This window comes from Lutra lutra, chromosome 1 (genome assembly GCF_902655055.1).
Source record: "Lutra lutra chromosome 1, mLutLut1.2, whole genome shotgun sequence".
NCBI classification, from domain to species: Eukaryota; Metazoa; Chordata; class Mammalia; order Carnivora; family Mustelidae; genus Lutra; species Lutra lutra.
In genome coordinates, this window is record NC_062278.1 from 194,373,293 (window position 1) to 194,388,387 (window position 15,095).

A 15,095-nucleotide genomic window follows, 5' to 3' on the forward strand; every position below is an offset into this window, starting at 1 on the left:
TCACCTGTGAATACATTGTGGGTGTCCTTCTTGTTATTTAACAGAGAATTTCTCAAGAGACATGGCAGGTTGAAGAATTTGAGATCTCTTTCGTACTTCTTTTTCAGCTGTTTTCCCAACAGCTGCTCACTTCCCAGGATGGATTTGAAAGAGTCCTTCCCTGTGGAGGGTGGGAGGAAGTGCTTCTGGTCCTCTTTTCTCTGTCTTCACCATTATTCAGTGTTCCCTTGGCAAGGAAATGTACTTCATATTATCTCATTTTCCCCTTAACATTTATCAAAATACTGTTGCAATTATATCATGAAGCAGCACAAAATTTGGAAAGTTCCCTGTTCCTGTTTACTTTGCAAATTATATCCAGTATCAGGACAAATATATTTAGGATAGAAGAAAAAGCTAACAATCATCTTAGTTTTTTAAAAAATAATAGATTAACTGGCATCTAAAGGAATTGTCAGCCTCTCAATCGATGGGAGAACTTTGGGGCATTGTTTTAAATAGCGTTCATTCAGGACCCCTTGTTGGCTCAGTTGGTTATGCGGCTGCCTTTGGCTCAGGTCACGATCCCAGTGTCCTGGAATTGAGTCCTGCATCAGGCTCCTTGCTCAGCAGGGAGCCTGTTTCTCCCTCTGCCTGTTTATACGCTCTCTCTCTTTCTGACAAATAAATAAATAAAATCTTAAAAAGAAAAAAAAAACTATATAAATGAATAGCGTTCGTTCTGAGCACAGTTGTAACAGGATGGGGTAGTGCAGCCCTACTCCAGTGGTTGTCCTTGCGCTGCTGACAGTGTGCAACAGAACCATTGCAGAAACTGAGAGTAAGGATTGAAAATACTCATGTGCAAGGAAGAGTAAATATGCCTGTTGAATCTAATAAAAATAAATTCGGGGTTTGAATATGAATACCTTTTTTTAAGATTTCATTTCTCTAGTAGTTAGTTTTATTGTACTGTGTAAAACTATTTAATCTATGGCCGATTGGGACCCCCCCCCACCCACAACCTTCATCACAGTTCATTTGCAGAACAATGGTGTGTTTAGGTTAAAAACACAAACCCAAGCATAGTCCCTTCATAGCTCTTGGGTTCGAGTTCCGAGTATGCCATTTACTGGCTATTTGACGTCGCCAGTTACCAAGTCTCTGTAAACCTCATCCTCTGTCCTGAAACGTGGGCTAAGAGGGTACTATACTTACCTTGTGTCTGAGTACAAGGTACAACCCATTGTGGCTAGGATTAATTGAGATGTGATAAGTAAGCTGTATGGTTTTGATTCAGATAAATTTGGCAGCCCTGGCAAGAACTTGAGTGAAATGCCTGGAGCATAATAAAACTGAATAAACACAGCTTATCATGATTTATTATTAAGTAAATTTGTGTATGACTTTTAATCTTATCTGCAGGATCTTAAGAAACAAAGTACAGTGAGAACCTCATTTAGGTCTTATATATATAAAGTTCTCTCAGAACATGGACTTGGAGGAAAACTTCATACTTAGGCTCCAACAAAAGTCTTTTCTCAAAGATTATATCCTTACTGGTGTTCTCAATCTTATATCTTCTGACGATATATGGAATTTACTAGGACCTGTGTATTGAAAGCATCCTCATAGAGGTGATGCACATTCCTGGTCCTCATTCTATGCAGTGTGACTTTCACTCTGCCTCAGGAATTTTGACTCTGTTTGGGAAAAAATGGTCACACAGAACTCCTTGGTAGATTTTGTCAAATTAACTTCCAGAACTTTGTACAGAGGGCTTTGGGCACCCACCCCCCAGACTCTTTCCTTTTTCATGCATTATATTTCTTTCCTGGCTTAAAATTTGCATCGTTGCTATTTTCTCGACAAACATCCATCAAAAACCTTTTGAGGCCTGTCATTTGCAAACCCATTGGCAGTTGCCCAAACTTGTGCAGAAGTGGAGGTATGTATTTTAGCCAGTGAGACAAGTAAGCTAAGAATGACCGAGGAATTACAGGAGATAAAGGTAATTACGGGGCCAAAGTAAGGGATGCCTTATGAATATTTAGAAGATCTCATTGTTTTCAGCATTTTTATTATCATAGGCTCTCTATGTCTCTTCGTAGAATTTATTTTTTTAAAGACTTATTTATTTTAGAGAGAGAGAGAGTGAGAGCAGAGGGAGGGGCAGAAGGAGAGGGAGAGAGAAACCCAAACAAACTCTGTACTGAGTGCAGAGCCCCATGAGGGGCTTGATCTCATGACCCTGAGATCAGGCCTGAGCTGAAAACCGAGAGTTGGATGCTCAGCCGACTGTGCCACTCAGACACCCCTCTTCACAGAATTTTAAATGCATATTTTTTCATATATATATTTTTTTTATTAGTATTTTTATTTTTTTTTAATTTTTTTAATTTTTTTCAGCATAACAGTATTCATTATTTTTGCACCACACCCAGTGCTCCATGCAATCTGTGCCCTCTACAATACCCACCACCTGGTGCCCCCAACCTCCCACCCCGCACCCCTTCAAAATTCTCAGATCGTTTTTCAGAGTCCATAGTCTCTCATGGTTCACCTCCCCCTCCAATTTCCCTCAACTCCCTTCTCCTCTCCATCTCCCCTTGTCCTCCATGCTATTTGTTATGCTCCACAAATAAGTGAAACCATATGATAATCGACAAGTCAAGCAGAGAGAGTCATATATTTTTTTAATCTTTGAAATTGGGATGTATTTCATAGTTGGTGGTCACCTATAATCACTCTAGGTAGGTGGCAGTTGGGACACAATTGTTTTGGTTTGCACATATACGAACATTCAAAGGGTCAGCAACAAAACTCACAGAATGGATGTTGGTGGCTTGGAAGAAAATCCCAGAAACACAATATTGGGCACATTTAGAAGAAATGCCTGTCTGTGTGATGAGACAAAGAATGGCAATGTGCAGGCTGTAGTGCTCTCCTCAGGTCCTATGGCTGGAAGTAGAAGAACTGGTCAACTAACATCGTCTGACGCCAAGCTTGTGCCTTAAAAATTTTTTGTGGAAAATTTCAAATCTACGTCAAAGTAGAACTAATAGCAAAATGAATGCCCATGTCCACATCACCCAGCTGTAGTAACTCTAAATATTTTACCAATTTTAATTCATCTATCCCCATTTTCTTTCTCTTTCTTTTTTCTTTATTTATTTTTGCTTGAGTGTTTTAAAGCACATCCTGGATATCATGTCATTTCACCCAAAAATTCTTTTTTTTTTCTTTTTTAATTTCTTTAACAGACAGAGATCACAAGTAGGCAGAGAGGCAGGCAGAAAGAGAGATTGGAGGAAGCAGGCTCCCCGCTGAGCAGAGAGCCCGATGCAGGGCTCGATCCCAAGACCCCGGGATCATGACCTGAGCCGAAGGCAGAGGCTTTAACCCACTGAGCCACCCAGGTGCCCCTCACCTGAAAATTCTTTAGTGTATATCTCTTAACTGACGTAGATATTCTGCCTTTCCATAAATACCATGTCATCATCACACTTAATGAAATGAGCAAATAATTCCTTAATATGCCCTTTTATAGTTGGTTTTATTCAAGTGAGAATCCAGATGAGGCCCAGACACAATATGTATTGAGTTGTTGGGTTACTGTCATCTCTTTTATTCTATAACACTTCTCCTACCCGTCCCCACCTCCCTGAATGATGTCCCTAATTTGTGTGAGAAACTGGGTCATTTGCCTGTATTACGAACTTGACTATTTGCATCCTTGTGGTAATGTTCAACTTCTCCTTCAGTAGCTTGGTATTTAGTCTAGAGCAGTGATTAGACTGTGTTCATGTTTTTAGGCAAGAATACTTCCTAGATGGTGCTCCGCATGTCCTTTTGCAGCTCAGCATGAAGCACATAATGATGGATTGTTCTTCTTTCAGTGAAGCGGAGATTAATCAGTAGGTTAGGTATCCTGAGCTTGTTCCTGTGTTACCAAGGGCATCATTAGGGGTTGCAAAATGACAGTTTTCTAATTCTGTCATTCTTCCTGCGTTTATTACATGGACTGCTTCTATAAAGAACTTTTTCTCATCAACCATTGGATTACCCTGAAATCCAGTTTGTATAGGCTGGAAAATACTTGTTTCTTTACCCTATTTCAATTCTCAGATGAATAAATGAATGCCTCGTAACCTCCAATTAGTAACCAATGAGATTTTCTTAAAGTGTCTTATGAACTTTAAAAATACATAGTTTATATGTTTCACTTAATCTCCATCATTAATCTTTTTGGGACTCACACTTTCCCATCCACTAGGCCAGCTGGGACTCCTTTGAGTATCCTTTCTATTATTTTCATGTGTCCTTCATGTAGTTTTATTTTCAGCTCTTTATTTTTAAAAACTAAAAAAATTAATTGTTTAAATTAATTAAATTAAATTAAATTTTCTCCTGAGGAGACTCTTGCTTCTTTCCTTTCTGAGTCTCTCAGATGCTCTGTCTATATCTGCTCTTTGTATATCTTCAATAAACTTTGTTCTCACTTCCTCCTAAAAACATTTTTTCTTGTATGAAATGTCAAATAGATATCAGTTAGACAGAATAGTGTAATTAACTCCCATATACCCATATCTTGTTTCAAAAGTAATCAGTTCATGGCCAGTTTGCTTTTTTTTTGGTGCTCCAACTCACCTCCATCCTCCCATATTTTTTTATGGCTGCTTCCTTAAATATTTACGTTCCAATCCTGTTAGTCTTTAACTTCCATCTTTCTGTCACAACAAGATGTCCCAGGGAACATGTGAACTTGCTGGGTTGATTAATTAGAGTGACACCAGCTGCTTTAGCACTTGTACTTTGACATGTAAAATGGCTTAAACAAAATGGGAGTTTACTTTTCACTCACGTAATAGTCTGATATTAGAGCTCCTGGTGAAGGGGGCTGCCTGTTGAGATGATTCAGGAATCCAGGCTTCTCTAATCCTATGTTTCCATCTTCCCTTAGCCCCATGATGCTATCGGCACCAAGCCAGTAGAAGGGGAAGGGCAAGAAGTTACACCCATGTCTTAAAAGCCTTAACCCAGGATTCGCACATATCCCTTTGGCTAGAACTCAGTCACATGGTCACATAAGTAGGTCTGGTCAGTGAGGATGTCTAGAAAGAAGAATGTATGAATTTTTGGTGAGGAGTTTTCTGTTTCTCCCATGTTGCACCATGCATTTGAGAAATCCACAAATAATTCTGAAACTCTTTTGTTACCATCATCATCATTACCTTTGTTGTGTCTTTAAAGTATTATTCTAGTTCATTAAGTGTATCTTACTGGCTTGAAAGAACTGTTGCTTTCTGAATAAGGGCACTGAAGGACATCTGTAATGAACAACCATTTGAGTGATTTATTTTTTTTTCTTTTTTTCTTATTATGGGATCATAACTATCTATAAATTATAGATGGGTGTTTCTATCTTTTTTTTTTTTTTTAAAGATTTTATTTATTTATTTGAAACAGAGAGAGATCACAAGTATGCAGAGAGGCAGGCATAGAGAGAGAGAGGAGAAAGCAGGCTCCCCGCTGAGCAGAGAGCCCGATGCGGGCCTCGATCCCAGGACCCTGAGATCATGACCGGAGCCGAAGGCAGAGGCTTAACCCACTGAGCCACCCAGGCGCCCGGGTGTTTCTATCTTTGTAAGGTGGGAAGAGTGTGTACCAGCAATTTTAGTTTGTTACATGTGTAACAAACTTAGAACTGTATCAAGAGAAGCAGTGATGCTTAATGTCCATGATCACACACAGGTAGATGGCCCAACAGTATTGCTGGTTGAAAGGTAAGTCAAGGGCCCCAAGAAGGATGGTGCCTGACCACACTTGTTGTCCATCTCTCGGGAGGTGAAGATTCTGCGTAGTTCCTTCAATTTCAATATGAGGGTATTAAGTCTTGTTTTAACAAATTCTAAACTCACCTGGGGGCATCCAATGTCCAGAATGTACACAAGGGCAGAGAGGGAAAGCCCTAACAGGAGAAGGTGAGGCAGGGAAGGGCTGCCAAGGAGAGGAAGCCCTATCTCTGCTTCATATCACTGATTTATGTGGATGCCCCCTCTGCACGGAGTCACCAGCCTGGACCAGGCCACATCTGATTACAGGTTCTCTAGGGGGAATAAAGGAAAAGTAGCTCCTGTTGTGTTGTTGCCATCTGATTTGAGGGGAAGATGCTGGAATATGGATTCTGCAATAAAATAGCAGATACTCAAATTTCATATATTTAATAAATGCAGCATCTCCACTACACCTGGCCCGTGGGCCACATGCAGTCTACTTAATTCTATATACTCCTCATAATCTAGTTCAAGATTAACAATTAGAAAGCTGCCTCTGTGCTGCTTCATCTCAAACATGCCAAGTTATTAACATTAGGGTGTCAAGAAAAAGCAGTGACCATTTCCTCAATTATATGCTTTTTAACAAGGTAGATAGTCTAACTTTTTAGGAATATATCTTTCTTTATGAGACTTGATAAAACTGTCATCATTTTAGATAGACAAATAAATTTGTGGCCCATAAACGCTTACATTTTTCCTACATTGCTCCTTCGTGCAAAATAAGGTTTTCACTGACCCTACTGATTCTCAAGAGTACTTCCAGTCCAACACCTAAAAACAAAAAGGCTAAGAAATTCTCTGGGTCTGGAAACTTGATTTAGGTAACAGGTTACAGTAGACGCTGGTAAATTCAATGTGCTCTGAGTTTTATACGGCAATGAATGTTTTTATTGTGATTCAGCGAACATTTTAGGTCAGACACGATAATCCAACTTTTATATTTTATTTCTTTTGAGATGGGTTTAATCCAAAGCAGGAAACTACCTTTCCATAACACCATACTTTTAAACCTTCTTGTACTGATTCTTTATATAAAACTAGATGAAGTACCATCATCAAAAAAAGGCTTAATTTGGATGTTCAAAGGAGAGAGTCAGGTTCTGGTATACTTTTTTGAAGTTTGCACATGGCTTTTCCCATCCAAAAAATCCTGCAGTCTTGTTCACCAAGATTTCAACCCACAGGTTCTTATTTCACTCTGATGCTCCTTCCTTTCTACCATAAGTAATGCTGCTTCATTTCTGAAGAAGAAGCTGGCTTTCAGAAGAATCTTCAATTTGGTGTAACATTCACTGCAGTAGCCCACAGTCAAAAATCCCTCACAACAAATTTTTGAGAAGACTAGGGAACAGGGCAGCAAAATATAATAAGAAGGACTGTAAGAATTAAGTTTAAGACTTGATTGGCTTCTATACATAGGTAGATCTCTCAGCAAGGACTTCATGGAATGTCTGAAGTAAACTTTCCTGAAAATGTTGGAAATTCTGGTGTTTCTTACCAGCTACAAGTGCAGGCTTTGTAAATAGCAGTGCTACTCGAGAGTGAAATTGATCTGTGCTAAGTGCCACTCTCAGTGTATTTCATGATTACCTCAGTGTCAGAGGAATTGTAGCCCCGTATCTAAAGCCTTTATGATTTTTGTCATTTTCTCCTATCTTTACTATTACTTTTAAAATTTTTTATTTAAGCAAATCTCTTTAAAGTTATTATGAAGAATCTTAAGTATGCAGAAGTAGAGAGAATAGCACAAAGGTTTTCATAGTACCCTGCACATCAACAGGGCAGGGTTTGTGGGCATATAACCTGTGGAGTGGTGTAGTGCCCATGGATTATTAGGGTTCCACATTTGATTTCATTCCCTACTGCCACTGTTTTGAAATTCTTAATAATTTATGAGTTAAAGGCCTTGCATTTTTATTTTGCACTAAGCCCTGCAAATTATGTATCCGGTTCTGTACCTGGAGTCAATAATTATCAAGACTTTTGCTACATTTTCTTCATCTCTTCCCCTTTAATTCCCCCCCCTTCTTTGCATCTCTTGTTTTCTTTCCTTTGAACTATTTTAAAGTAAATCCCGAACATCACTTCACTTTACTCTGACGTGCTTTAGGTCTACAAAATATGGACATTTTTATACTTAACCACAATGCCATTATCACATTTAGTAAAACAGTGATTCTTTGATGTTATCTAACACTGCTTCACAATTACACTTCCCCAAATGACTTAAAAATGTCATTTGCTGCCTTTTTTTTTTTTTAATTGTGAAGTTCAAAGGGCACCTGGGCAGCTCAGACAGTTAAGCATCTGCCGTTGGCTCAGGTCATAATCCCAGTGTCCTGGGATCCAGCCCTGCACTGGGCTCCCTGCTCAGCTGGGAATCTGCTTTTCCCTCTCCCTCTGCCTCAGCCCCCGACCCCCACTTGTGCTTTCTCTCTCTCCTCTCAAATGAATAAATAAAATCTTTTTAAAAAATTACGAAGTTCAAACAAGGTCTGTTTATTATGTGACACATGTCCCTTAAGTCTACTAATCTGGAGAACTCCTGTCGCTATTCTCACTTTCAACTTGTCACAGGAACAGGGTCCCTTGTCCTATAGATGGTCCTGCATGTTGGTGTGTGTGTGTGTGTGTGTGTGTGTGTGTGTGTGTGGTGTTATCTAACTTATTTTTCCATCCTTCTTTTTTTATACCGGAAGCTATCTCCGGAGTTGATTTACTGTAAGTGTTCTTGGCAAGAATGCGTCATCCATGGTGCTCGACGCTTCCTACCGTGTTCATCAGGGGGCGTGCGCTGTTTGGAAGCACTTTTAGTGAGGTTGAGATTCATCAGTGGATTTGGCGGGGGGACAGCCTGACCGCTCCATCGTAAATTTCCCCATTAATTTTTCACACGACGATCTCTTCTATTGATCTTTATTATCTAAATCAATTATTTTATTACATGAGTACAAAAATCATGATTTTTAAAAATTCCATTATTTCTTTTTGATTTTTACCTACACTTTTTCTGTGAAGTACCTTCCGTAATTAGCTAGACCTATTTGGAGTCCACTCTTTGTTTTTCTTTTCTTACATTTGTCTTAAGCAATTATGTTAGTTAGCTTGATATGCTAGTTATATATTTTTAAATATGCTTGAAATTAGACACATAATTACTAAGATAAAAAGAAAACCACTTCTGTATAATCCAGTGTCACTTGTTGTACTCCCAGTGGTATACATCCAGATGTTGGCAAGCATTATTTTCCCTGACTTACAGATGAGGAAACCAAGGCATAACAAGGCAGAGCAACATTCCTTGGATAGGTCTTACACTAGAATCCAGGTGTTTTGACACAGAGCCAATCTATAACCACCACAATCTAATAGCACTTTTCTGAATGGCCAACGTTTTGTATATAAAAAAGGTTTTGAGGTAGCACCAAGACAATGCTTTTATAATGGCAAGCCCGTGAGAAAGCCCAAAGCTCTCAGATAATTGATCTGTGTTCTCACTCTGTGACCAGTGTGATTTATTGTGCTTACAGGTTTAAATCAATAATCTGAGCATATTAGAGCCTAGATTGACCTAATAAACTTCTCAAACTTCCCCAACCTAAGGCTTTGTAGCTTTTGGATGAAACATTAAAAAACGTTTTTTGTTTTTTTCTTTGTCATCCTCAATGACTTTAAAACATCTCTATAAGACAACAGATAGAAACCATCATTGTTGTTTTTAAAGATTTTATTTATTGGGGCGCCTGGGTGGCTCAGTGGGTTAAGCCGCTGCCTTCGGCTCAGGTCATGATCCCAGGTCCTGGGTTCGAGCCCCACATCGGGCTTTCTGCTCAGCAGGGAGCCTGCTTCCTCCTCTCTCTCTGCCTGCCTCTCTGCTTACTTGTGATTTCTCTCTGTCAAATAAATAAATAAATAAAAATCTTAAAAAAAAAAAAAGATTTTATTTATTTATTTGTTTGACAGACAGAGATCACAGTAGGCAGAGAGGCAGAGAGAGAGGAAGGAAGCAGGCTCCCTGCTGAGCAGAGAGCCCGATGTAGGGCTCAATCCCAGGACCCTGGAATCATGACCTGAGCCGAAGGCAGAGGCTTTAACCCACTGAGCCACCCAGGCGCCCCTCATTGTTGTTTTTAGAAAGGAAAGGCTATTTGCACAAATCTACCTAGTCAAGTTAGAAAGCTAAATTTTCTTCAGGCAGATAACCCCTCCACTACCACGACCAACCCCTTGAATCACAAGAGGAACTTGTATCAGGCTTTGTGGCACAATCTGAACATTTAGTTGTGAAATGTAGATGCAAAAGTTTTGAGCTTTGTCTCTGACCATTTCATTTGATTTGCCTTTCCATGGTAGTGGGATTAAAAGTCACACAGAAGACCTTGGAGGGCTTCCATCTATGGGGATGTTCATGCGAAACGTTATTGAGGAGCCACAGGAATGAGGTGGAAGAACTAGCTGGAGCAAAAACAGAACCTACCTTGCAAATTTAATTTTTATTAAGATATCAAGATATCAAAGATATCAAACCACGACTGTTTGACTGTGATCTCTTCTTGGACAATATTGAGAAAGAAGATAGAAATTGTTAGTTATTTTGGATCATTTATGGAATTTTAACCTCTTATGAGGAATTTAGTCTAATCCCTTCAATCTGCAGATGAGAAAACTCATGCCCAGCTAGTTTAAATAGTTTATCCCAGGATTAACAGCTAATAAGTTGCAGATTTACAATTAGAGCTCAAGTTTCCTGACCCAACTTCCTAAGGTACTGTATCATTTAAAGCTATTTGATTATAAGTGACAGAAACTGATTCTAACTTGAGCACAAGCGTAATATATATAGGGTAGATTTTGAGTGGTTTACAAAGTCTTATGTCAATTTTATTACTTTTTTTTGGTGGGAAAGTGAGGAGTAGAAGTTGTTAGGTAACAAAAAGTGTATTTTTAAATTTAAAAAGTCATAACCATCATGGAGAGAATAAAAATATATTACTTCAGGGGCGCCTGGGTGGCTCAGTGGGTTAAAGCCTCTGCCTTCAGCTCAGGTCATGATCCCAGAGTCCTGGGATTGAGCCCCATATCGGGCTCTCTGCTCGGCGGGGAGCCTGCTTCCTCCTCTCTCTCTCTGTCTGCCTGCCTCTCCGCCTAATTGTGATCTCTGTCAAATAAATAAATAAAATCTTTAAAAAAAAATGTATTACTTCAAAAAGAGATTATGACCTGAGCTGAAACAATGAGTTGGGTGCTTAACTGACTGTACCACCCAAGCACCACTTTTTTTTTTTTTTTTTAATGGTTTTGATTCATTAGGCCATTTCTACCTTTGGCTATCGTGAATAGTGCTGCTATGAACATGCATATACACATATCTGTTTGAGTCCCTGCTTTCAGTTCTCTTGGGTACATTCCTAGGAGTGGAATTTCTGGGTCAAACACAACTTTTTAAGAAACCATTAAACTATGTTCCACTAAACCATTTTATTTTCCCTCCAGCAATGTGTGATAATTCTAATTTTTCTGCATTCTTGCCATTGTTAGTTATTTTCCATTAAAATTATAGCCATCCTAATTGGTGTGAATCAGTACCTCATTGTAGTTTTGATTTGCATTTCCCTAATGACTAATGACATTGACACCTTTTTTATGTGTTTGGTGCCATTTTTATATCTCCTCTGCAGGAGATTTTTTTTTTTTTTTTGTCTTTTTGTTGTCAAGTTATAAGAATTCTTTATATACTCTGAATACTAGTCCCTCATCAGATATATGATTAGCAAATATGTTCTCCTATTCTATAGGTTGTCTTTTCACTTTCTTGATAAGGTCCTTTGGTGCACAAAGTTTTTAATTTTAAAATATTTTATTTATTTATTTGACAGACAGAGAGATCACAAGTAGACAGAGAGGCAGGCAGAGAAAGGGGGGGAAGCAGGCTCCCCGCTGAGCAGAGAACCCGATGCGGGGCTCAATCCCAGGACCCTGAGATCATGACCTGAGCCGAAGGCAGAGGCTTAACCTCCTGAGCCATCCAGGTGCCCCCAAAGTTTTTAATTTTGATGAAATCTGATTTATCTATTTTTTCTTTGTTGCTCATACTTTGGTGTCATATATAAGGATCCTTTGCCAAATATAAGGGTCATTACCCTTATGTTTTCTTCTAAGAGTTTTATCATTTTAGCTCCTGTTTAGATCATTGATTCATTTTGAATAAAAGTTTATGTATGATGCGAGTAGGAATCCAGTTGTCACAGCACCGTTTATTGAGGAGACTTGGTGCTCTTGTTGAAAATCATTTGATAGACATGAATTTTTAGTGTAGATCATGAGACTTCAGAGAGTATCTCCCTTGTGGAGTTTGCTTAGAGCCCTGCTATAGCAGAGAGAATGGTGCTAGGCAGCAAATACAGCCTACCACATAGCCCATCCATTGACCCTTCTTACTCTGAAATTCTGATGTACACATACTTTCTCATTCTGAAATTCAGCAATAGTGACTTGCAAGAATTTCATGCTTGTGAGTTTGTGAATTTGAGGTAATTATTAAAAGAAAGATTTGGGAGTGGAGTGTAAAAAACATAGATAAAGTGGAAGGTAGAGCTAGAAAAAGAGTCTGTTTTTGTACTTATAGCACATATCAGTTTGGACTCACTTTATTTCATGTGCCTGGTGGCTGCTACATTGGACAGTACAGTTCTGTACCTGGAATTAGCAGACTTTCTATAAAAGACCCAAGAACAAGTATTTTTGGCTTTACAGGCCATGCAATCTCTGTAGCAATTATTCAACTCTGCTTTTTATATCAAAGGCAACCATAAGTAATATGTAATCAAAGGAGTGTGGCTGTGTTCCAAGAAAAGTCTATTTATAAAAATAGGTGGCAGTCCATATTTGGCTTGTGGGCCATATTTCCCGATCCCTATTCAAAGCCATCCCTCTTAGCCCTGTCTTAACAGAGGGGATCTTCTGCCCTCCCCCCACAGTTAATTCCTTAGGCCTATCAGTTCCTCTGCTCATTTCTAGTGTCTGATGTATCCAGCCTCTAGAAATGAGTTTTCTCTGCTCTTTTGCTTTTGCTATATCAGAAAGGGGGTGAGATGAGGAGGAGTACTTCCCATTTTGGGGGTGACTCCTGTGGGTGGATGAGGGAAGCAAAAGTGACTCTCAAGTACTCTGGCCTCAAGTTAGAGAATATAAAAGTTCCTGTGTGCCTATGCCTGTGAAAGTTCACCTTCTGCCATAATGTCTCCTGTTCTGATTTCTCAAGATGGCTCTCCAAATCCTTCCCATCCACAAATGACCTCTTCAGGTCTCCTCATTCTGGAAGGTTCCTAGCTCCAAAAGGCAGCTGTAAGGAGGCTGAAACTGAAACTTCACCCATCATGTGGACAAGGCACTGTAGCATGTACACTTCACTATTTTCAGCACTTGGCACAGTCCTTGCCCATAGGAGGTCCTCAACAAGGAAGTCCTCAGTAAGGAAGTCTATATTTAATAAACAATGAAATACTAAGGCAGCTCTAGTTCTGGACACCCATTGCTCAAATTCGCAGTCACTTAGTTGCTAAAATTTCCTCTTATATTCTGTAGCTTAGAAATGTTATGCCTGGATGCATAAAAATGATGCTCCTTGATTTACTCACTTGCCATGAGCATCTGAGCCATTAGCTCCCAGTGACCTGGCATGCCTTGATTTATTGTTCATTTGATTTAATTTACTGAAGGTGACCTTACTGTGTTTTTCTGCCAGAATTCTGGCCGGATAGTGGTTGGTGGTGGTCCACAGGGAATAAATCACAGGTGATGGCTCTCGGTCATATTGGGTCTGCCTCTTCAATATAACTTCGATGTGGTGAACACAGGCCTTGAGGCTGCTAATGGCATTTTGTAGGCAGGCTACAGTGACCTCTAGTTCTTAGAAATGTAGTTGGATTACCTGCAAGATAACAACATTTTCAGTTGTTGATAGAATGTGTCACTGTTTCTGGGAATTCTGGAAAAACCAACTTAAATCCTCATACCTTGATTTCCAAAGCTTTAGCATTTATCTGGGCTGGGGGGTTAGGTTAAGAAAAAAGGTTTCTACAACTTTAAGAAATACATGTAAATTAGTAACAACATAATCAACAAGTTTTGAGGATGAGACACTTAGACCAGGTTCCACCTTTCAGGCACTTGCATGACTAATTTGCATTCTTCAGGATTTGCTAAAAATGTTTATAACAAGTGTGGCTCCAGATTCTTGGTGGTAACCTGTGAGATCTTATGACTGCATATTAATGGAGACTCTGGAAAGGTGTGTGAATTTTGCAGTGGTAAATTTTAATGAGTTCTGTATGTGTATCATTAACAAGTTTCTGGTGGTTACCCAAACTTGTCAACAACGCCTTTTTGCCAGTGTGGATAGTGTCCTTCATCTAAATGTGACCTTGAATTAAAACAAATAACTTTTGCTTATAGTCATTTTCTGCTGAACTAGAATAACTTTGAGATGGTGTTAAAGCATGTTTTTCCTCTGCTCAAAACCTAGCAAGTGCTCCGCATTTAACTCCAGGTAAAAGCCTAAATCCTTCCCAGTAAAAAAGCAGGCCCTTCCCCTGTAGAGATCCTTATCCCTCTGATCTCCTACCCTTTTACTCACTCTCCCCTCCCATAGCCACAGGAGTTCTCTTACTCCCCAAATGTACTTGCCATAGGGCCTTTGCACAAGCTTCCCCCTTTGTCTGGAATACTCTCCCTGCTGCCTAACAGCCCACTTCTCCTTTATCTTAACCTTTTTCTTTCGTGAAGCCCACTAGACCCACCATAGTTAAAGTTCTGACTGTTCTTCTAGTTCCAACATACACTTTAATCACTTATTTTGTTTATTGTGTATCATCTGTCTCCATCCATCTAAGCTTCCTAAGTTAAAGAATAATTGTCTTCTTTCTTCAGTGATGTGTTCCAAGCACCTAAATCAGCTCCACCTATTAGAAGCTTCTGTGATGATGCAAATGCATAGGGTAGACACTAGTCACATATTAAATTAAAATGTGGTTGGTGCACACAAACCCCCAATTTTAGTTTGATTTAATTTTAACTAATTAAAACTTAAATAGCCACATATGGCTACTGGCCGCTTATCATATTGGACAGCACAGATTTTGAAAGTTTCTATAGTGAATGAATGAATGTCTAGCTCTTTATTTATTTTTTTTTAAAAGATTTTATTTATTTATTTGACAGAGAGAAATCACAAGTAGGCAGAGAGGCAGGCAGAGAGAGAGGAGGAAGCAGGCTCCC